Below are 26,237 nucleotides of genomic sequence, written 5' to 3'. Positions count from 1 at the left end.
AAGTGATAACTAGCGAAAAACTGACATCACAGCTGAAAAGAATGACCCAAAATTAGTGGGTTTCAAATAAAATTCCAATAAGATCCGATCAAATTTGCTTGTGTTACCAAAAAATTCGAATTTATATACCGAAATTATATATTTTTTAACGGTTGGGTTGGGTTGGGTTTATGACGTCATCAAAATCCAAAAAATTTAATTTTGCTCTATCACATCCAAATTTTATCCAATTTTGATAAACCAAGTATGTAATTCTACTAAATTTGGGCCATATTTTTATGGCCCATATTCAAAAATTATGATCAAAATTAACCTAACTCTGATGCATTTAACGATTGGACGAATAGTTTTTGAGAAAAATGATATTTAGGAAATTTTTTTGTCGTTATCTCGAAAACTATTCGTCCAATCTTTGAATGAACCCGATTTTTGAATTTTTTAGGTCAAATTTACTATATAAACTGAGTTTTACCAAATTCCGGTGTAAAAATATTTTTTTTATTTTTTCGATTTTTTTGAAGGGGTACCCCTTAATAAAATTGCAAAAAATCGAAAAATTTTGGGTATCTCCAATTTCGATAAAACTCAGTTTATAAGGTAATTTTGACCCAAAAAGTACAAAAATCGGGTGCATTTATTGACTGGTCGAATAGTTTTTAAGATACGGACTAAAATATATCCAAATATTGCGATATCTCAGAAACTCTGCATCCAATCTTTAAATTAATCTGATTTTTATATCAAAATATATTTTATAGTCAGTCATTGGGCTTTTAATTTTTTTTAACTTTTCTGCGTTTTTTATAATTTAATCATATCAGAGTCAAATAGCACATTATCTTGATACTTGAAAGCTCTCGTTTCAATAGTTTCAATAAAAATTAACCACTTAAAAAGAATTTTATAGCTAAATTAATAGTGTTATCAAAACAAACAAACACAACTGAGAATAATATTATAACAAGAGGGTATTAAATAAATTAAACTTGTACTTTAAAATATCATATTATCATCGAATAGAAGATGTTAATGTTAATGTTAATGGTGTTTGATATAATAATATTATTATGTCCATCATACTTACACCATTATTATCATCTGCATACTGTCATTATTAGAAGTCGTTATAGAAGGGGAGAGTGTGGTACTAGGTATCAAAATCTACATTTATGTATTCTTTGAAACTATTTTTTAGGATTCCGTTATCAAATATGAAAAAGGAAACCCTTTCAAATTCGCCATGTCCGTCTAAATTACACAAGTCAAATTTACAAAATTTTAAAAATCCCCTACAAATTATTTATTCCTTTTAAACTGATATTTGGAAAATTACCTATAAAATGTTCTCAATCAAGTTGGTTCGACCGTTTAGGGGCTACAATGCCACTGAGAAATATACAGACGCACAGATAAACACTTTAAACTTATAACACTCCTTCTTAAGGACGTTCATGCGTGTACCTGTTTTGCTATGTGCGTTCATAGGGAAACAGTATGTAAATTTTAAAGAATTGTAAATTAGTAGAAAATAGAAATTTTTTTTGAAATTCTATTAAAAGTTTAAATAATAGTTAACTGGTAAAAGTTTCAAGTATGGTTATCGATATAATTTTTGAAAAATATCGATTTATATTTTCCATTTAGTCTCATGTTAAACCTTACTTTTAGTCACTTTTTAAACTTAAAATTTAATGAAATTAATTCGATAACAGGATATTTTTCCTGTTTTAAATCATAGAAAATCATTTAAAAAACTATCGCTTTATCATATTGTTTTTAATTTCTCTACTAATATCGTTGATGCATGAACGTCCTTAAATAAATATCAAAGTGATGGTCAAGGACATCAGATGAGATGAAAAGGATACTGAGAGAGCTATCATTTTTTGGGAAAATTGAAATATTTGAGTTGACTTTGTTATTTTGAATTATTTTTTTAGGTTTTTCGGGTACGGAAACCTAAGCTCGCTCGTGAATCATAGCCAAGAATACTCTCACTTAAATTACCTTGCAAATGAAACCAACAAAAATTAAAATCAGACACACACATACATAGCCGTCAAACTTATAGCACTCTTTTTTTTTAGTTAGAAATTTTCGCTGATGTATTCAATTCTACTTTCAGTATTTTACAAACTTATAGTATACTTAATTATTATTATTATTATTATAAATATGTTTGCAATTACAAAATGTCAAAACATTATTATTTTATTAAATTATTATATTGTCTGGTTGTGGAGTATCGTCAGGACCGGACTTAGGCTTCCACCAACACAGAGTTGACTGAAAAACATTTGATTAGTTTGACGATAAGGATGCATTGTTTGTTGACTTCTAGTTGAGACAAAGCTTGACGATATTTAGTTGATTAATTTGATGCTAAGGGGAACGCTGCGCAACAGTGGGAACCTCACGAAATAGGAGGTTTGAGACAATTTTTCAACTTTCTAAGTTCACTAAATTTCTTAATTCGTACCTGGTTCTCACCAAATTTTGGCAATAGAGCCCATGAAACTTTTAAATCCGGCTCTGAGTATCGTGGTGAACCAATTATATTTTTGTTGTGCCATGTCATAATAAATATATAAGATAGATAATACTGGTATTGATTCTCTGTAAGTATAGAGATATCACACGAGTGGCAGTTACTCATCCTTGAAGTGATGTATTTGTTTGTGATCAATAGCGTTCTAATTTTTTATTTCATGTTACTTTGTTTACTTGGAAAGGTGAAGAAGAAAATATGGGACAGATATTCGAATACAAATTTATAATCTTTCTTTCTCAATTTTGAGTTACACAGTGAGTTTTGTGAATGAGCAAAATTGGTTTTCTAGCCAAACATGTAAAAAATGTTTTTGAGAGTTCATAATGTTGACTCCACAGTCTAATTTACTCAAACAATTATGACAAATCGATAATGTTAAATTACCTACTTTTAATTTTGGTAAAAAGTTTAAAAGTTTAAATTGTGTTATATAGGCAATTTTTAGTTAGGTTAGGTTAGGTTTGGTTATATTAGCTGTCCACGAAGGACACACTAAGGCTATAGAGCCCATTGTGATACCATATATGTGTTTTACCACCTTTCGGCTGAAAATTTCATTTATCAGCTCCTCAATTTCAGAGGCTGAGTGCACCTCGTTCATTTTGTTACGGCGGCGGGAATCGAACCCGCTACCCTAAGCATACCGCGAGCGGAATTGGTTACGCCTTAACCAACTGAGTTAATAGGGCGAATTTTTAGTTGAAAATTAGACAATATAACAAAAGTTTCAAACAAAATTTAAATTATTTTAAAAAAGACCAATATTCAAACCACATTGGCATTCAGTCTTCAGCATACCTGATAAAATACTCTCAAGTTAATACAAATGCTGTCCAGTAAATTATCAATGTCCAGTAACCACACAATGGTTCATGGTACATTTGAGTCTAGGTACCAAATCTTACCCCATAGTTAAATAATATCACATTTCATTTATCACATCTACTCACCCACTCACCAAGTTCAAAATGAAAATTTAATACACCTACGAAAAACTTGCAGCTATAACGAAGAACTTGTAATAATAACAAAGTACCTGTGTATCTCGGGAGATTATTTAAATATTTTTTACATAGTTCTAAGTGTAGGTGTCTATAATGAAAATTTGCATACGTCTTGAATTTTAAAGTTTATTATTCTATTTTATATGCGGTTATACAAATTTTAAAATAGTATGTATTTTAAGGACTTATTAAAGCGACGACAGTGTAATCAATTCTACCTCCCCGTTAATTATAATTGTTTACACAACATTAAAATAATTTATTATTTATTATGGTGGAAGTGCAGTGAAGAATAGTTTTTGTAATAAATAGATACGTTCTATACACTGACCTGCGCTTCTACTCTTATGTCTATACACAACTGAACACAGTTGCATCTAAATTCCGTCGCCCTCAATTGAAAAACCGGATAGCAAACGAAACATCGGAGTAAGATTGTTGGAGTAAGATACCCAAACACGTTTTGGCTTTAAAGATGGGTATGGGGTATGGGTATGGAAGTTAGCGGGCCATGCTCGAGGATCGCGCCTCGAAGCAATGGTTCAGAGCACCTAGCCAAGTAGACGCTTGTACTGTATCCCCGCTACGCTTTTCAGTGGCTATTATAACCAACTGATGTACTGAAACCCAGGATTTGATTAGCGCTGAGTTTCCTAATTTCTTCTGGTTCGACTATAGCCGGACCAAACCATTTCCTTCGCTGCTGTATGAGCGCCGGGGAGTAACAGAGAAAGTGGATCGATGTTTCTTCTGAATTTTCTTCGCATCTATCACACGCGGGAGATTGTCTTTTTCTAATCTGATGTTGGAACTTGTTCAGGTTATCATGCCCTGTGAGTAACTCTACGATGACTCTTATATCAGCTCTGTTTAGTTTCAAGATCTCCTCGGCTCTGTTACCGAGCGAGTTTCCTTCACCCAACAGGCTTTTGGCGATTCGCCCTCCCTCGTAGCTGGTCCATGCCTTTAATTGTTGGTTTTTGAGATTATCTCCTAATCTGTTAAGACCTTCTTGGTATGGCATCCTCGCAAGCTTTTCTTGAGTGGGAGCCATGGTGGTTCCCAGTTTGGCTAGCTTGTCTGCTCTCTCATTACCGTTCCAACCAGAGTGTCTTCAAAGATATAATAACTCGTTTTTTGTCGGCACGGTCGTTAAAAATTAGTTAAAAAATATACTTTTATTCATACTAATTGAGCCATAAATTTGTGTTTTATCTTCGTTATAATACTAATACTCAAGGTATTCAAATGTGGTAAATATTCTTGACTAGTTAAGTATAATATATTAATCTACATAAATATTGTGGTATTTTATAATGTTGGATAGCCTGACTACTACTCTTAGTCTATTCACTGGAGGCTCAATAATATATTTTACTAGTTAGACCCATATGTGCCAAGTATGTACATTTTTGCTTAACATAGAAGATTTAGAAAGACAACAATACAATATTCGCATAGCTGACAGAGAAACACAATACCAGGGAACTAGAATCCTCTATTGCCTTTGGCAACTTTTGGCAAAGGCATTTTTCTATAGCTGGTGTGCTTTGTTTCGATTAAATGCAATAATGACATATTTTTCCAAAAGTTAAGGATTTTCAAAAAAATATTCTAAATAACAGATGTTAGTTTTTTTTAGGTGGATCTATCTTCTAATTTAAAGTGTTATTCTATCTCTTACCTTTTCGGATCTAAATTGACTATTAAAGCAACCCAAAGAACTAGGTCCAATCTGATGTCTGAACATGATGACCCTCATAAAACAGCGTAATTTTTGTATTATTATTTTGTTATTTTTTGATTTGTTAACTACGAAACGATTCTGTATACTTGATACTTTTTGAACTAAGTGTGCAACTTGAAACCTTTAATTAAAAAGTTTTGACTCTTCATTTTTTTTTTTTTTTTGCACCAGGTTGTCGAAAAACATCAAACATATTCTTACTCAACGCTAAAAAAACTTTCAGTAAACTCTACGTTTTTCATCTCACCATTTCTTCTTAAATAATTATCCCCAGCGAATGGACTAACACGATATTTTTACAAAACATTTTTGGATATAATTGTAAAACCGTAACCGTTGGATATGCAAAACTGACCACAAAATAAATTATCCTATTAAAAGGATAAACTTAACTGTAAACAAAATATACCTATGTATAGCTTATACCTATATTTGTTAAAATTAGTTGATTCACTTCACTTCCCACAGGAATTTGATATATGTTGTTATACTGGAGTAAATCTAAGCAAAAAAAAAGGCTGTTATATGGATTAAAAGTTCGAGCAGCGAAACTTTGGGGTTTTTCTTTTCACATCAAAATAAGTATTTTTTGAAATTTTTTACTTTCGCGGAGTGGTGCAACATGTTTAAAAAACAAAATGGCGTCATTTTACGGGTAAGCCACTTATTATAAAATCGAAAGATAATAAAAAATGCTACAATTTAAAAAAAAATTTAACCTCGTAGGAAAAATGGCATAAAATGGCAGCCATTTTAAACAATTTACTAAATTGGAAATTTTGGCCGAACTATGAAACGGATTTCGCTAAAATTTTAACCGAAAGTTGTAAGTAATGAAACCTACTATTGATATTAGTTTCATTAAAATCAATCAAATATTTTTCAAGTTACAGTCAAATGAACTGTTTTACCATATGTATGTATACATATATATATATAACTGGGAGGGGAATGGACGAAACCCCCCCAAAAAAATATGAGGAGTAGTTATTAACATTGACTACAAACCTACCAAATTTGGATATCCACCGATGTCCCCTTTTGCGAATATAAAATAAAAATGATAAAATTTCTGAAAAAAATTCCATTTTTGACGCCATTTTGTTTTTTAAACATGTTGCACCACTCCGCGAAAGTAAAAAATTTCAAAAAATACTTATTTTGATGTGAAAAGAAAAACCCCAAAGTTTCACTGCTCGAACTTTTAATCCATACACAAGGCGTAATTTCACTCTACTATTATATTTTTCAAAAATACTTGATCATGAAATTTCATTTGTATTTATTTAATTAAATTTGAACATTTTAAAACAAGTATTTAGCAATATTTTCGTTTAATTTAATTTAACAAACCATATTCTGTTTATACATTTGAAAAAAAGATTTTATATTAACCTATTTATTTTAAAATTACATACTGAAAAATAAAAATAGGGTTTGATACTGTGGCCGCAACAAGTGACCTTGACGCTCTTGGGTATTTCTTTTGTAATTTTAAATACAATGGTAATACATTCCAGATTTATTTTTTCGAAGCTCATAAAAACACGCTCTAAAATTCGTAAATCATAAATTAATGTAGTCAATACTTTATTTTTTTTAAAAAAATGATAAAAGCTGTTTTCGAGACATATAGAGAAGTTTATCTTTTTTAACTCCGACCGATGAACCGATTTTAATTTTTTGGTATCATTTGAAAGATAATTTCAGGGAGAGTGTTCTTAGCTATGTTTGAAGTGTAAGTTTAGGGTTCCGTACCCGTAAAAACTAAAAAATTTGCGATTATGGCATATAATTTTAACATATAAATAATAATTACTATGGAAATGAATGGTCGAATAAACTTTTATAAGCGGGTGAGTTTCTGAGATAACGCAATATTTGGATCGATTTTAGCCCGTATCTCAAAAACTATTCGACCAGTCAACAAATGCCCGATTTTTGTACTTTTTTGGTCAAAATTACCTTATATACTGAGTTTTGTCGAAATTGGAAATAAAAAAAATTACCCCTTACGTATCCCTTTGAAAAAATCGGGAAAAAATTTTTGTTTTGGAATTTGATGAAAATCGGTGGATGGGGTAATTTTGATCCAAAAAGTATAAAAATCAGGTTAATTTAATTATTGGATGCAGAGTATCTAAGATATCGCAATATTTGGATCGATTTTTGGATACTTCGATCGCAATATTCGAACGTTTTCAATTCGATTTGTTAGAAACATTCTTAAATTGTGCGCTTCTAATAAATTTTCAATTCTTACACTTAAGTTAAAGTGTTTTATTAAGTACGTTGAAAAGTTTGTATAAATAGAATTTGAAATATTTCAAACAATTGATTTTCAATTGTTTCATGTAATGAACACTAGGTGTGAGAGTGTACACAAAGGCCGTGGTAATAAAAAAAAACTTGCAGATAATAAAACATATCTTTGTTTTCTCATTACATTGTATTTTATCAGAGAAAGGAAATATTTTAACTTCCTACTTTCATTTTCATTTTAATTTAAAAATACATTTTTTATTTTTATTTTTTAGTATAGGTAATATTCATTTAATAAATAATTGCATTTTAAATTTTAATACTCTTAATAATTACACAAACGTGACTAATCTATGTCTAAACAGTCTATCAATTCTCTCAATTTAAATCAAATTGGAGTGAACAGCACCGCCTCTATATTCAGACCTCATAGAATACTGTATTTTTAACCGACTTCAAACAAAAACGGAGGAGGTTATCAATTCGACTGTATTTTTTTTTTTACGTTTGTTACCTCAGTACTTTTGACTGGGTGAACCGATTTTGATGATTCTTTAACTGTCTGAAAGCTGATGCTTTCCGTTTGGTCCCATTTCATTTTTTGGTCCAGTTCTGACAACGGCGTCCATGAGAAAACCATAAAAGTATTAAATTTGCATTAAGTATGCACGACAAGAGGACGAATAACTCAATATCACTTCGATGATTCTTTTTTTTAGTGACAAATTAGTTAGTGTACTTCAGATTCACTAAAAATCACAAAATAAAAAAAACTTTTAACAAAAAGAAAACCAACTTCAAAAGAAAAACTTTTCGAAAATAAATTAAAATGCACTAAAAAGTAAAAAAATAACGATAATATAATGTAGTTAAAATTATTGTTATTTTTGGAGCCGGTGTCAGCCAAGGAAACAACTCTGGCAGAACAGTTTGCTACATTAGCTTGACTGACACCGACTCCAAAAATAACAATAATTTTAACTACATTATATTATCGTTATTTTTTTACTTTTTAGTGCATTTTAATATAGTTTGGAAAAGTTTTTCTTTTGAAGTCGGTTTTCTTTTTGTTAAAAGTTTTTTTTTATTTTGTGTTTATCTGCCTTTTTACTCCGACTATACAATGGCGAGGGTTATGTGTTTGAATGATATGTATGTATGTTCATCTGTTCGGACCTAACTTCTAAACTACTTATCATAAATAATTTGACAAATGAGGTATTGTTAGAAGCGTCTTGATATAAAGCGTTAGAAGCGTCTTGAGCGCTCGCTGGTTATAGGCTATGTTCCGTCACATTAAATTGAATATGGCGCTCTTTAAAGGACATAAAGTTATGATAGCACTTTTTAAATATATATATATATGTTGTTATACTTTCTCACGAAATTATAACCCCAAAATGGTTTAAATAAAATAAAATTCGAAAACGAAAACCCCGACAATTACAGAATCGCGCTCTTAAAAGTATGAAAACAAGAAAATATTTTCATCTAAAATTGTCATTTCAGTCGGGAGACCTCTAAAATTAAACAGTTTTCCACAGGATCGAAATGAGGTCCTCCGACTGAAATGACGATTTTACTTATCATAACAATTTCAGATGAAATATTTTCTTGTTTTCATACTTTTAAGAGGTATTATGTTAGGGAAATCCGCTTGGTCGTTGTTGAGTATGAAAAAATAATTTAATAAATAAATTTAACTGGAACATCAGATATATAATTTATTTTAAATATTTTAAATTTTCCATATTGATATCGTAAAATCTTGACAATAACAAGACTATTCAAGGAAATTAGATTAAACAATGAATATTTCGTTCATATGAATAAGATATCGAAAACTCTGTTGGGATCGTATATAAAATGAATGTTACTTACTATCAATAACACAAACAGTGATAGTTGCATATGGAACGTGAATATAATATTGATACTTAAATTTCATGTACTATGTTCACTTGAAACACTAGAATAGTGGTTTTCTGGGTCATAAAGATAATATCCGAAAAACACAACTATATAAAAAATATTTTTTTTTAACTCAATTCTGTTCTTTTATATATATATATATATTATACAACTAAAACAGTTATGAAAATAAAACAAGTGCAAACAAACAATTGACTGAATTAATTGTTGAAATACCATGTAAAGACAGTGTTGATCACGTAATCGTTTGTTTTTTTACGTCATATAAGTAAAGAAATGGTAGCCAAACATATACTCACTGTCAAAAAAAATGCCACAGTTAAAACATCTAAGCGTACTCATCATATGTTATGTTATAATAGTAACACTTAGAATGTTTTAAAACGAGCATTTTTTTTTTGACATTGAGATACCTACATACACACTTCACTGATATTCCCATATAATACAAACTATATAATTTGCGCCTAATTTTCGCTCTCACGGGTAAACAGTTTTGTTTACGAAAAAATGTTTCAAATAAAAGTTGTTTATTTTTATATAAGGAACATTTTTTTGTCTTTATGGGCAGAGATAAAATGATCAAGTTTTTAAGTTTTATAATATATTAATAATTTTATTTTTTGTTTTAGGTAAGTTCGCTGAAATTTCATTCGAAATTCGACTGGTAAGATTAACCTTGATTAAATTTCGCTATAAGTAATTAGGCTGGTCTAAATCTAATATTTGGAAGTTATCTCCTAATAAGGAACAAATACTCAGGGCCGGATTAACAAGTAGGCAGAATAGGCAGTTGCCTGGGGCCCCCTATTTTAGGGGGCCCCCAAAAAATGAAAAAGCCTTCTAAAATTTTCTTACAAACATAAAATTCTAGAGAGTGAAAGGAAATATAATCAGAACTGAAAATAAATTTTACTCAAATAAATAAAACTCAATTGGCCGCATTCAAAAGGCGACGACCGACGAACTAGACAAAGTTCCTAAAAAGGACATTTCCGACTACTTTGACAAAACTTATAGTCATTTGTATAAGATTCTAATGGAAGATCAATTAGCCGATGTATTTCCTAACACAGAAATAGCTCTTCGGATTTTTTTAACATTAATGATCACAAATTGTTCTGTCGAACGATCCTTCTCGCAATTAAAAAAAAAATCAAAGCTGCTGAAAGAGCTACAACGCGACAAGAGCGATTCGAGATGTTAGGTATACTTTGCATTGAGTCAGATTAAGTTTGTATTTTTTAATCGAAAAAAGAAGGGAACGGACGTGAAAAAAGGGCCCCCAAGTTGATGGTTGCCTAGGGCCCCGTTGAGGATTAATCCGGCCCTGCAAATACTCTATTACTGTCATATACGGGAATTACCAGGGGTATACAATTCGAGTCCGATTATAAAGATTTTTTGAAGTGAAAACTTCTTTAGGCAGTTACTTTATTAACTAGTCCCGTCTCTAGATTCCAACAACACAATAAAGTCTCGTCACATTTATTTACCCTCAGTTCATTGACAGCTGGACTATAATCATAATGAACATTTTATATTATACATCTCTATTATATTATAAATGCAAAAGTAAGCATGTTTGTTTGTTTGTTACGCTATCAGGAATATTTTTTAATGAAACTGTACAGCAATATAGCTCATACTTCAGAATAACACATGAGCTATAATTTATAAAGATATATTAAGAAAAAAAAAATTTTTAATTAATTTAATTTGACATTATCATAAATTACAGATTTCTGTAAAAGTATTCATTTGACATTACCATAAATTACAGATTTCTGTAAAAATAGTCAATATAAAATATTTCACGGCCATCTTCTCTGATATACTCAATGAATAATAACGACTATTATACATTTAAAAAAATAGAAAACCATACACATATTTTACCTGTGTTAAACAATCCTTACCATTATTTCGAGTGTTATAGAAAGGGGATAAAAGAGAGCAATCTTTATCAACCTTTACTTCCAAACCCAGCGAAGCGGGTGGATATCACTCTAGTTTGTTTATATAAAAATAATAATTATTTTTGTTTTGTCAGCAATAACATTTTGTCTGGATGTTATTATTTGTTATTCATCCGTTTTCCATGTCATCATAGTAAATGTACTTATAGTAGAGAAATAGATGTGTTTATTAATGTTGCAAGATATTTCTATGTAAAATGTGATAGTACCGTAAAAAACGTCATCATGTTTAGAGCTTATGTATGGTTTTTTTATTTTGTACTATTTTAATTTATGTGACCTACTTCCTTATTTTCTTTTAAAGATAATATAATATGAACATAAAATCGCCGCATTGTTTTGAAAATTGCACAGTTTTCAATTCCATAATTACGAAGAATGGTGGTATGAAATTTGATTTACTCTTGAGAGAAACTAGGATAAAAAAATACTTTATTAAATAATAATGAATAAAGTACAAACTTTTATCGCAATAAATCTGGTTAAAATGGGAGGTACTTAAATTTGTTTTGTTTACTTTAATGACTGTTGGTACTATTATGAAAAAATGAAAGAATGTGATAAAACCAATGAGAATAATCCTTTCATTGATTTTACATTGACCTACAGTATTGTAAAAATGTTTTGGTTTATTGCACGGTACATACATATAAACCAAATATATACTTTGTAGTCAAGTAATTAGTTATTTTTGACTTTACAATACCACGAAACTACGAAAATATATAATATACTGTGTGCAAGTGATGCTTATAAATTTGATAATATAGATATCGCTCTTCAATCATCAATACTCTAACTATAGTCGTCTCTGTTCATCAAATGATGGTTCTTCGATGAACTCATATTTAATTAAAATTTTGTTCTTATATCATCGGCAACTTTATATTTTTATGGTATTATTATAAACTACAAGATTATCTAATTATTTTAGATATTTTTTTATCAGACTCTCTAGATTTTTTGATATAGAAATATTCAATTGAAAAGGATAACCTATACGATTCATCATTTTTTCAACCGCTTACAAATATGTCCATATCTCGGGAACGAAAAATAATGTAGCGATGAAATTCACATCAAATTAGAGGGGAAAATAGGACTTTATAACGACCACAAGTTTCCATAAAAAAGACATGACACTTGCCGTGAGTGAAGACAAACATTGAACTATTTTTCATTTTACAAATAGTCCTTAATTTCTGATTGTCAAGACTTAAAGAAATATCTAATTATTATTTGAAAGTATAATTAATTTGCTCTAAAAATTTATATTTATAAAAAACTGGTCGATACTTTTCTGTTTAAATATATTATTTATAATTTCAAGGTTGGCAATAGGTATATATCTCACACACAAACTTATTTATGATCATATTGACCAAAGTTGATTTCTCGATTTGTACTTGCCTAAGAATTTCATAAATTCTAGATTTCATAAGGGCTGGAATGGTTTAATTTGCTTTTGAATTATAACCTGAAAATTCATTGCATTTGTCTTTATCGACTTATTTCATTTTTTATGGTTATTGGTTATTGGTTGCAGTTAAATACTCTACCAACCAAAAAATTAATTTGCAGTGTTACACTTTGCGGAATGCCTTCCTAAAAATTGTATTTTATAATAAATAGACGTCATTTTTGGCGGCTGCCAAAGGTCGAGAAACGCCAAGGTCTCCTGATTCGAATGACAAACTGGAAATTTTTCTGCATAAAAACAAAAGGTAATTCTGATATTAGTTTTCAATCGATTCGATTGATTGAACATTGCGCACAAATAGCTTAAGGTAGCTTTGATGAAGTATTTTATAAAAAGTAAAATAAAATCTGACCTTAGGAATTATAATAACTATTACAATGTAATATTAAATATAAATATTACATTAAAAAACTTGTTTATGTTAGAAAATAATATTTAATAACAAAAAATGTATGTAATTATATTTGTTGAGTTCATAATTATTAAAGATGTAAAGAATAAAGTACAATGAAGATATTTAATAAGATATTAAATAGGTAAAATTAATAATCCTTTTTTTTAATTTATCCTAAAAATTATTTATTTGTGATAATTTTTTCGAGACCACAGCATTTATGGCAAATTTACCCTTTTTTTACGACCATTATTTCTATATTTGACCAAATGGAACTCATTATAACCATAAGCTAGAGCTCAAATATTATTAGTTAAGTTAAGTCACTCTTGAAAGATGTGACAGCGAACCTGAATCGTGTTACAATAAAATAATATTCGAAATCTATTTAACTATTCACCAAATACCCACCTAAATAATTTTCGTCGTACCCTATGGTACCTTGAACTAAATAAAATGAACAGTTTATTCAAAAATATACAATTTTTACAAGCATCACGTTCTTTATTTATAAGTAAACGACAGAACAATTAATTTAATTTTAAATTAGCTTTCTTTCGTTTGCCAATTACTTTAATTTTGTTTTTGTAATTGGACGCAGGTACTATATACCACACATAAGGTGATGCTAAAATATTCACCTTAACGAAAGATGCTTTCATTTGTACAAGTGGCAGTCACATACAGGTTGTTTTTTAAGTATCTACTCTTATATTTCGAAAACGAATGACAAAAATTTGGGTGTATGTGTTCATAAAATCCATTTCCGGTTGTTCGCCCGTCTGTCTGAATGGTCTGTCCATCTGACAACACGATAACTCAAAAAAACGAAACGAGATATCAAGCTAATATTTTTATAGCGTGTTCCGGACGTAAAAAGTGAGGTCAAGTTCGTAATTGACCAACATAGGTCATTTGACTCTTTGGTCCGTAGAGCCTAACTTGTAAACCGTTAGAGATAGAAGGGTAGTTTAAATGTAAAAAATGTTCCTTATAAAAAAAATAAACAACTTTTGTTTGAAACATTTTTTCGTAAAGATCACTGTTTGCCTGTAAGGACGCAAATTATATTGTGTGTTATGTATGTATGTATGGCTATCTTTCTTTACTTACATGACGTACAAAAACAAACGATTGCATATAATCAACACTGTCTATACATGGTATTTCAACAATTAACTCAGTCAATTGTTTGTTTTCACCTGTTTATATGAATATTAAATCTAACATTTTTCTAAAGATTGAGTAATCTTCTCGGAATAGATATTTATCATGTAATTTTTTAAAGATTTGTTTATTTGATTATTATATAATAGACCGGTAGCTAACAATACTTAAAATTGTCTTATAAAAAAATATCTACCCTTGATAATTAATAATCTTGATTACCAATTCCCTGCCTGTAACTGATAAAAGATGTAAGAAAATTTGTATTAAATTATTATTATCTATAAAAATAACTTTTTTTCGACACATTTCCTCTATAAACTTAACTTAAGAATGTAAAATATATTGATTGTGAATTTGAATCCGGCAGAACTTACAGAATTTACGAAAAACATGGTTGAATAAAAGTTATTGTTATTTTAAAGAAAATATTGTTCCATCAATAGAACTGATCAGACCAGTTAAAAAAATGAGCCATTTTTAGCCATTTGCGACCAGTATGGGAATTGATTATAGCCAGCCATGATAGGAATTGAAAGTTAGTGCCATCCAGGATGTAAATTGGAAATTAATTCAATAATTAAAGAATAGTAAAAGGCCAAGGTTAGTTAATTTTAATTGTTTTTAGCTACCATCCTATAATATACAGAAATTCTTTCACCATCAATAATTTTATTTAAATATTTCTACGTACTATTATACTTCGAAAACCTTGTAAAAAACTGACGTCAATTGAAAATGATTTACATTTTTTTTCGCAAAACACCTTTATTTATAATACTTATAGGTACACCTATAGTTTTGACGTGATGAAATGCTTGATATAGTAATTATTATTTGTTGATGATAGGTATGTAGATTCAATTTGAATGTAAACTTACCCCTTGACCTGAAATCGTATAATATACCTACTTTCTGCCATTTTATTATCATACCTTTTATAGATAAAAGTAGTTTTAATGAAGATTACCAACCGCACAATTAAATTCCATTAACATTATAGTAAAAGTATGCTTTTTAATCCCCGAAAATATGGAATTATGCACTGTAACGCAGGACAACGGAAAAAGTGGAGGGTAATAGATCCGTTTCATGACTCCTAGAATTACAACCGTACTATTTATATCGTTTTGGGACTCAAAATTATGTATGTAGGGTTATGCAAGGGTATATAGGAGGAATTTACGTTATTACAACCCTATAGAACCCTAAACTGGCACTTGAAACATATATAAGAACACTCACCATTAAATTATATTTTCCCTTAAAGCATTTTGAATATAGTCGTCATTTTTTTGTTTTTTTCGGGTACGGAATCCTAAACTCGCACTTGAAACATAGCCAAGAACAATCTTCCTTGAATTACCTTTCAAACGAAACTAAAAAAATTAAAATCGGTTCATTCGTCTAGGCGCTACGATGCCACAGACACACACACATAGCGGTCAAACTTATAACACCGTTTTTTTAGCTCGGGGGTTAAAAACAGGTATCATTTAAACAATTTGGAGATGTTTCCCAAAATTGATGTGTTAGTTGATCTAGTGTTAAAGATTTTTATTTTGGGGGTATCAACTTTCCAACCCTCCTTTAACCTTTTTAATGTCGGTATTAACACTATAAAAAATCTACTGAAAAACTTCATGTTCCAGATTTATATTTCAATACAAAGCATGTAACTATACGAATAGATAATTAAATTCCGATGTAATCGATTCATTCGCTTCACAGAATTCCCGCAGAAAAATTGTAAGCTAAATTATATTTATAATTCATAAAAAAATTAATTTAATTAATGGTTGATGTGCTGGTGTAGTGGCATGATATATGCATGAAGGAGGTGCACTCAGCTTCTCGATTTAATTGAGGGTCTGATAAACGACATTATCAGCGGAAAAAGTAGGAAAACACAAATATGGCATCACAATGGTTTTTATGGCCTAAGTGTGTGTCTCGTGGACAGCCAATATAACTTAACCTAACCCAACCTACATTTCATAAAAAATAACTTCCATTCGTAAACAGATGGGTGAAGGTCGACCCTAATTCGGCTCTTATACTATAGGGATACGTAGGTACATGGTCCGTGTAAGAAGGTTGTGTGTCACAACACCTGATGTAATGTCTGAAGTGAACATATAAATCAATCAATCAAAATAATGGAAAACTTATAAAATACATATTTATGTAAATTTTATAATTGGTGTACAAATTGAACTGGTTTTCTCATAGTAACCGAAGTATAGTATGTTAAGGATGTATGAGCATGACAACAATGTTTGATTTAAAGGCTCAAAATTTGTTTGTAGGTAGTCTTTTACTCAAAGAATATGTGGTTAAAATTTCAGCTTAGGTATCCGTGCAAATTTTTAAGAAAAAATTCATTAAAAATCGATATAAAATACATTGGCTCTTATGGAGGAATCTCAAAAAACGACATATTTTGGAAGTTTTTGATAATTTTCATTTGGAATGAATGAAAACCAATTAAAAAAAAACTTTTTAATAGAAAGTAAACATATTAGCAATGAATTAGAAAAGAAAAAAACTAAGTGTGACCGTCCATATAAGGGATGTAAGAGCAGGGTAGATTAAGGGTTGAAATTATTTTTATCTTATTTTCAACTTTGATGATGAATTTTGTTATAACTTCATGAATGTAGACGAAAAATAAGAATAAAATTTTTCGATATGTGTCTTGGTTTTCGAAATAACGAAAGCTAAATAATTAAACAAAATTTTCAATTTTCGATGTTTTCAAAATTAAGCCAGATATCGAAAAATTTTATTCTTACTTTTCGTCTTATATCGTCAAGTAATAATATAAATTTATCATCAAAATTGAAAATATCTATTTTTAAATTTGTGCCCCCACTACCATGCTCATACATCCTTAAGCTAAAATTTCGTTCTTTATAAATTTTAATGAACTGATTGACTGATGATAACCAACATAATGAGGTCGTCTTTACAATATTATTTTCCCGAAGCGAACCTTGTGAACTTCAAAGTGTGTTTTCGAGCCTAATAGTACAATTTAATTGATTCGAATTTATAGTTTTGCTAAATATAAGTTATTTTAAAGCAGTTTTAAGAAATCGAACCAATTAAATTAAACTGTGTGCTTAAAAACGTATTTTGCTTTTTTTCAAGGGTAGCCTCGGTAAAATAACTCAAGTATAGATATCACAAAAATCATATTTTAAGACTATTTAAATTTTGCTTTAAAAGTAAATTTTATAAATCTGTAAAGACTTATAAATCTGTAATGCGTTATTTTGAAAATACTGTAAAACAAAATCCCATTAAAGAATTCAGTTTTTTTTTACAGTGTTTTCAAAATCACACATTTCTCTACTTCACTTTATATGTGTTATATAGAAAACTTAGAATCTAAAAAGTTAAATGAGATTTGGCACTTTTGTGAAACAAAAACCCATCAGTTCGTTTTACAGTTGTTTCAAAATCGCACACTTTTCTTCCCCTTAAACATACAAAGTACAATTTAAATAACACATTCTCACGTTGAATATTTATAATGGAATGAACGAAATAAAAGTTTTGATGATTTCTGCGTATAAAATGTCCTTCACAATCAATCATGAGTATTTTTAGAGCTTAAATATAAATCAAGCGTTCCACACACTACAATGTGCGTGCGTGTGTCTTTAATAAAATAAAATAGTTTCCATTTATTTTGAAATATAAAAAGAATTTTCATAAAATGTTCATATAATGATGAACGAACAATAATAAATCATTAAAAACTCATAATTCATATAAAATTAAAAAGCAAAAAATTTATTCTTTTTGATTGCATATTTAGGCTATACATAAAAATTTTATATCACTATTCACATTTTCTTTCCTACGATGATGTTGAGTTGAAGGAACGTGACAAAGATAATGGAATATTTTTTATTGTATTAACAAAAATAAAGTGAAGAAAAATGGTTTTTCATATGTTTGACGATGGTGCGTGTTTCTAGCTTTAATTCTATTTATAAATGACTAAAAGCATTGAAGATTTGTGACGTTAGCACATTCAAATGCGATTTTCCCGTAAATATTTAATGGTTTTTTTGTCCGACCCATATTTGTAAATCTATGAATATAAAATAAATAATGAAAAAACAAATTTAAAAAACCCGGCTGTGTTAAATAGAGAGAATTATAAAAACAAGCCCCGTAGTTTTCATAGCGACATTAACAGTCGGAACCATTAAAATCTAGACCGATTCAAATCTTCCATATTTTTTAATTTTTTTAAATTATTTCTGATACCGCACTTAACATAGTATTTATTATTCCCAATTATATTACAATCTATAACTGCTACCTTCTTTCGTAGTCGGGTAAAAACATATAACATATATATATTTTTGTAATCCGCTTTTAAGGTAGTACTATCGGTAATAGACTTTGCATTCAGAATTTAATGAAACTTGAGATAGTTATCCATTTTTATATCATAATTAACCAGTTAAATTTTTAGGGGCCTACAGAGAACTGAAAAAAAGATATTTTAACATTGATCCTTTTGGGAAATCACAGATTTTATTGTATTTCACAAAACTGGACGTTCAGATTTTCAGTTCTTTGAAGGCTCCTAAAAATTTAACCGGTTAATTATGATATAATAATGGACAACTATGCCAAGTTTCATTAAATTGTGAATGCTATTACCGATAGTACTACCATAATTTCTTTTATTTAGAGACCCTATACTCGATAAATTTAGTTGTTTTTTTTTTAATAACATATTTATATTTCGCGATGAAAATCCGCTGTTCTGCTTTTGTTTTTCAAACGCCTATCTGAGGGCTGAGGGTTTTCAAGACGAATATAACGTTACCTTAACTGTTGAAATCCATCCAGAAGAATGGAAGATACCTACTGTGTGCCAAGTTTAATAATACTTTATTACACTTTTAATTTATTGTGGATTTTATAGCTTTCACCATTGCTAAATCGAAAAACAAACAATATTCGATATAGCTAGATAAAAAACATATAAGTGCTACAGACTTAGTTTTATCTCATTCCAAATTTTGTACTGCTCAGAGTACTAGCAAACAAAAAAATCGTTTGTTTAAACTTTGGTATGCAATATCCCTCAAAAGTTTCAATTTTGTCAAAAAACTTTCTGAGAATTTTTGGCTTTCACAAAGATAACAATTTTAAGATTAATCAGACCTAAAATATTGTAGCACCACATTAAAAAGTGATAAACATGGATTTGCGTATACTTGGATGATTCCTCTTCAAGCTCAGTCAGCGCATGAACTATAAAACATCTTTCCATCGTAATTAAAATCTAAATTTTCTTCATACATTTTTAATTCATATTTTCTTGAAATATATAGAGCTATTATCCACTTATACGGAAGACGAAATTGTTAAAATTATTTATTAACCTGCTTAATACTAAAATCTAAATATGCATTTGGGGGTAAAATTTCACTTGACGTTAATAAAACAGTTTTAGATATTGTATATGTGAAAATGAAGATCAAACAACAACGAAAACTCTAATTTTCTCTTGTTTTTTTATTCGATATTCAACTTTAAATTTGGTTCCCAAGTATATGCAGGATATTTAAACTATTAATTCCATAGTTGATATTTTCACTTATTTATATTTGCAAAAGCCAAATATTACCATTGCTGAATAAGAAGCAATTTCGGAAACGGCTCGAAGAATTTTCTTGAAAATTTGTATGCAAGGTTTTTTTGGGGCGAAAAATCGATCTAGCTTTATTTTTAGAAAACGTCGTTTTAACCGTGTTTTCCGGAAAAACTGAAATATAGACTGCAAAGTGTGACTCTTCCTGACATCTATTGGCGACGAAATAAAGTACATTACCGGGACATTCAAATTGATATTTGTGTGGGGATATTTTAAATGGTTCTTATATTAGTTTTATACTCCATTATTATGTTAGTGATAATATTTGCGCCTTTTTAACTCAAAAAATATCTAGTAAAGGTCGGTCATCCAGGTACTGGAGAATAATTCACGAATTCTAGTTAATTGCTGATGTATTTCTTCTTCAATGATATTTACATTTAAGGTAGTGTCAGATTTGATTATTTAATATCCTCGGTTCTGCCTAAGTGGCGACTGAAAGGCATTTCAATGGTGACTTAAATGAGGGAAAGTTTGAAAATGATCTGCGTGGGTAATTTCATCGTAAAAATTTTCTAACCCTTAATCTTACTTGACTATTCTTCTTAAAAAACTTCTTCGAAGGCAAAACTTCTATCGTTTTTCAATACTTAGTTCTATCATGAAATTCATTGAGTAAATATAACAGCCCCGACAAAATTGTGATTGTTTCAAAAAATGGAAAACTAATTTTTCGATATGTTACGCACACAGAAAGTTTTTCTCATACTATTCCAATTTAATATAAATTTCTGGTTTCTTCGAGGTAGAATTGAGAAAATGGAGTACATACCTACCTTGATCTGTCTTCAATTCACGGCTAATGCAAAACTAGAATATCATCATTATTAGTTAGCTACAAATTGATTTTGTAAAAATAATAAAAATAGAATATTTATGTATACAGCCCAGACATACTTACTTTCGAATAGGAAACTTGTTTTATATATCAAGTGACAAAACAAAAACCTTATAAAGTTTAATTTATGATGTCTACGTGTACCTCGTACATATGTTTAGTATTTATTATGGATTTAAACAAGAAAAGTGAATCCTTACAAAAGAAAATTTAAAACCATCAAATATGTATATGGGATTTTTTTAGAATATCATTATAGTTTTTTTTGTACCTAAAGAAACTGTTGTAATAGTTATACTTTTTGGTCGTTCTCAAAATTCGAAGTTTTACGTAAAATTAAATTTCTGGGGAGAGAGATTTCTATTTATTCGTTAAACATTTTGAATACTGCTTCCGTATTCCGTAATACTGTAACCGGAGGCGACTGGGCTAGCCACTACTCCACCTTTGACATGAGCCTAAATGGGCGAGCGGTCTAAGGCGTTTGCCTTTGACTGTTTGTCCATTTAGACTTAGGTTGCGGGTTCGAGTCCAGGCAGCGGCAGTGTGAACAATTTATAAATAATGGGAGTGCAGAATTGATCACATTGTCGTCGCTTGGATAAAAACGAAGTAACCGACTTAATATGTTTGTAATTAAAATAAATTAAGATTAACAAATAATGATGTGGGTGGCCTCTGTTATAGGCGTATATGTCAGAGAAACGGAGATTAAACTCCATGATTATTATTATTAAAATAAATATTTGTCAAGAAGGTTAATATTAGTGCGAAGTTAAACTAAATTTTAAGACGAAACCATCAATTTTGGATCTACTAGAGACTAATGAACAGGTTTTTGAATCCCCATGAAAAACCCTTTTATTAGTTCTACAATAGGCAGCTTTATTGACTCCAGGATTCATGACATTTAATGTATAACAAAGGACAAAACAACTAATTACACGACGTTGTTTTTGATCCAAGCCTCTCAACTGCTGTAGCGTAACAGCAAATATAAACATAAATTAGCATAAAACTTGATTCAAAACCTCAGCCAGCTAAGCATTGATTTATTAGTCTTGGCAAAAATTTGCAAACCGTGGTTCGATTTATCCACCTAAGTCGCTAAGCCTTGGCAAAAATTGGTAAACCAAGGTTGCTACCTTTAGTCGCTGAACTGGCAGTTGAACTGGCAAGTCAATGCTTTTCAAACCTTGGTCAAGCAAAGATTTGATTTGTTAGCTTTGGTCATGATTTGAGGCGTATACTTCCTGCCAGGGCCAGCCGGACCGGAGCCCCTGGGAAAAAAAAATTTTCTTATTTTTGTTATATTTTTGCAAAATGATTGTCAATCTACTTTCTGCAATGTAGAAATGACACTACTTTATCGATGATGGTGACGAATTGCATTGATGAGAGATCATTCTTCGAGGTATGAATGTTCATGATTCTAAAACGATTGTAATGAGCAAAACGTTTAAAATGTATCATCCATGTTGTCTATAATGATTGCCCCAGGACTTTCGAATTCTAAATCAGGCCCTATTTGCTGTCTTAAAGATAACAATATCTTACAAGCAATTTTCGTTTTTACATTGTCAACAAAGTACTACTCTTTACCTTATTATAATAATAAACTTTCGTGAAAGCGTCTGTAGCATTTTTTTAACAATCGTACGTAAGAAATGTTGACAGTTTTACTTTTTTCCATTTAAATTTATCACAAGTCATTCGTAAATTCACACAAGGTTACAGTGCATTACACTTACGAAAATCTTAGAAAAACGAATACACATTTTCATATTATAGGTATTATTATATTTCACTAGATTCTTGCGAAAAAGACACAAAACTTTTTTACTAGAATTTCTTTTTGTATAGAATTTTATATTCTTCATCTTGCTTTTCTATTTTTTTTTTGTACGAAAGGTATAAAATTATTGCAAATGTGAGAGATATTTGGAGATGACCAATAATTTTTTCATAAATAACATACTTTCAGCTTCTTATATATTTTTCTTTGTTGAAATAACTGTTTTCAATTCTATTATCAAGGACTTAATAAATACGAAACTCTCTCGAAACTTCGTGAATGGCTTCATTTCAGTCTCCTTTTCACCTACTCAATATATTTGTAGGCCATTACATTTTTTATTCATAAAATAGCTCAACTTTAAAACATAAAGTCGTTAAACTGACATTCATCATAAAATTTGTAGGCCAAAAAAGCAAGTGTTTTCCACATTGAAAAGGCCCCAATTTCCAAAGTTTTCGTAAATGTAAACGTTATAGGTTAAACTGAAATGAAGCCACCACTCACGAAGTTTCGTAAAAGTGTTATTTACGAAGCCATACTCCTCTCTACTGTAGACTTTAAAGTAAACCATGAAAATTAAATATAAAGAAGTCAGTTAAAAACTATTATAAATTTTCTTTTTCTTCTCTGCAATTTTTATAAAAATCATTTTATAAATATCCCTAAGGTTTCAAGAAAAGGCATTTAATACTTCTGATAGGAAGTAGCTATTTTCATCAGGAAAATCATAATGATTTTATATCTACGTTTCGGGTTCAACAATGGTTTAATAATCCAACGTAGGTTTTGGGTTTGTTTCCAATAATTTCAAAAAATATAGGCTGGTTTTATATTTAATATTCAAGTATATTAAAAGATTCTCTGATTTCCAAAAAGTATAATTTGTGGCACTACACCTAAACAGAAAGCTGTAGCACAGTCAAATTTCTCATATTAAAACATAAGTTAATCTTGGGTATTATGTCTAGCATTTTCTTTTCTGTCACATCGCGAGATCTTTTCTATTTCTTTATCAATTTCCATTATTTTAAAGCTTATCGTGCTGGTTAATGACGAAAAACCGACTCATTTAAGATGCACAGCTTAGGAAAAAACAGGAAAAAAATAATATTAATATCTATTTAATTTTGTTCAATATGTAATTTGTATATCGTATCTGTAATAACGTTGCCTATAAATAAAAATAAAGTGAAATATTGTTAATATTTATCAATTATATATTATGCATTTTAGCTTGCGATGTCTTTTTAATACTTACATTCTGATGTATTACCAACACTCTTAACAGGAAAGGAGCTTTTCATTTCATTTTCATCTGAAAAATATTTCATAATAAGAGTAGTTTATATGTTTATTGAAATTGTGTACAATTCATGTCTCTATGTGAAAGCATAAAACTTCAGATCAACACAGAAAGTTATTAATCTGTTCTTTATTGGACACATTCTTTACGCCTTATTTTAAAGAATAATCTCAAGGAAGTACTATTAGAAAAGCTGCTTTGTAGTTTTTCTGCTTAAAAGTAATCAATAATATCTTATGAGGACTATATTTTTCTGCACTGATACATACTTATAAGTAGTAGGTGCACACTCTCTTCTCATATTACTACTTGCATACAAGCTAATTATTTTGAGTACAAGAAATCAATAGCTTTGTGTATCATGGTAGAAAAGACAATAAAGTATGTACTATGTATAAGTCTACCCACAGGCATTGTGTCGTATATAGCTGCTATATAGCTAATTATTCTCTATACATTCATATCTAATTTTGATAAGGTCATATCAAAACCGTATTGCCAAGGGACGAAAAGCATGAAAACAAGAATTTATATAATAACTAGCAGTCAAACCCGGCGTTGCTCGGGTTAAAATACATCACATGTTTAATGGCATAAATCATATTTAAGGATCCATTTTTTAACGTAAATAGTATAGATTTCTATAATAAAACCGGAGAGAAGGGTTTTATTCTTTTCTATTAGCTTCTATTGTCCTTTTTCTTGTTAGAAAATCGTTTAATTTTGTAAAATTTATATCCAGGCAGAATATTTTAATATAAATAACTTACTTTTAATAATAAAACCCTTGAAAAGCACTAAACTTGGTTGAAATTAAAAGATTTAAATTTCGGAAGAAGGCCCAGAAAGTTCGTGTCCGGTTCTGGCTTGATAGTTCTACTGGTCGCCAAGAGATGGCGCTAACAGCTCTCGACGGTCAACTTAAAGCTAATCATGATTATAGCTGTCGGTTTAACCAAACTTTCTAGATCATTTCTAGAACTTTTTAGAAAACATAAATTAAATTTTCAATATTCACACGATTCAAATATTGCAATAAAATAATTTTGACAAAATAGATTTGTCGCATATATAAATATAGGATTTAATGAATGGTAACTACAATGGTAAATAATAATTTGAATAGACTATTAAAAATTAATATAATAATAAAAAAATAAAATAAAATAAAATGAGCCGTCTGATTAAATATACAGAGTGGTCCAAGATGTAACAACAGGATTCCATTGAATGGTAGATAATGTTAAAACGATGACAAATTATCAAAACACTTATACCTCACACAACACCTCAAGCATGGAGCATGGTTTTCGTAATTTATCACCATGGGCCTTAAATCATGAAGGGCTAGAGCTCGTATTGACAAATTTCAAATTTCTAAGCAATATTCACAAAAATATCCGTTTCTTTGTATCCAAAAAGGGTGTTTTCTTTTGTGTATTGAGAAATTGTCACTATTTATCGTAGCATTTGATGAAGTCCTGCTCTTATAACTTGCAACACCCTGTAGGCGGTGCAGTTGACGGTACGGTACACACACCTAACTAGAGGTCGGATCTGATTATTTATTACATTACTAAAATAATTGATACATGTTCCTTATCTTCCGTGAGGGCGCAAATTAGAACAAAATTTTGGCGTCCATTTTCTCCAAAACTATTAAAGATAGAGTTGGCAATTTGCAGGGAGCTTCAACTAGTGGCCTTGTGAAAGATTCTCGAAAACGAAAAAAAAATACTAGAAAATATTTGAAGTTTCCGAATACCAAAACAAATTATCATTGTGTTGGTTTTTTAAACTGTTCTAATTTATTAAAAATAATGCAAGCACTGGCATTCAATACTTTCTATACAAGGTATTTCAACAATTAACTCAGTCAATTGTTTGTTTTCACTTGTAAAGCGGTTATTCGAACACCATACATTTTTTACCTTTTTATTGGTCAAATATTTAAATCGAATTGACAAAACGCAGTATGGTCCAAGTATGCAGTTTTGGCTACATCCGGTCCTGTAATGCCATATTTCATGTTTTGATTCATACAGTTCTAATCAATTATAACGACATGGAAGGGGCCAACAAATTTCGTTGTT

At 29.7% G+C, this 26,237-nt stretch overlaps 1 long non-coding RNA gene across 1 annotated transcript; it reads right to left on the bottom strand.

Moving 5' to 3' along the window:
- Positions 1–10,755: 10,755 nt before the first annotated feature.
- On the bottom strand, positions 10,756–25,282 carry LOC123296774. The gene is made up of 3 exons (XR_006535196.1): positions 25,273–25,282; positions 11,760–11,770; positions 10,756–10,835 (listed from the first exon to the last, which is right to left on the bottom strand). It is a non-coding gene; the product is annotated as an uncharacterized LOC123296774 (long non-coding RNA).
- Between the last annotated feature and the right edge of the window lie 955 nt (positions 25,283–26,237).

The sequence above is a fragment of the Chrysoperla carnea genome, chromosome 3, assembly GCF_905475395.1.
Source record: "Chrysoperla carnea chromosome 3, inChrCarn1.1, whole genome shotgun sequence".
Classification (NCBI taxonomy): domain Eukaryota; kingdom Metazoa; phylum Arthropoda; class Insecta; order Neuroptera; family Chrysopidae; genus Chrysoperla; species Chrysoperla carnea.
The sequence above is the reverse complement of the archived record's forward strand: the minus strand, read 5'-3'. Positions and strand labels throughout refer to the sequence as shown.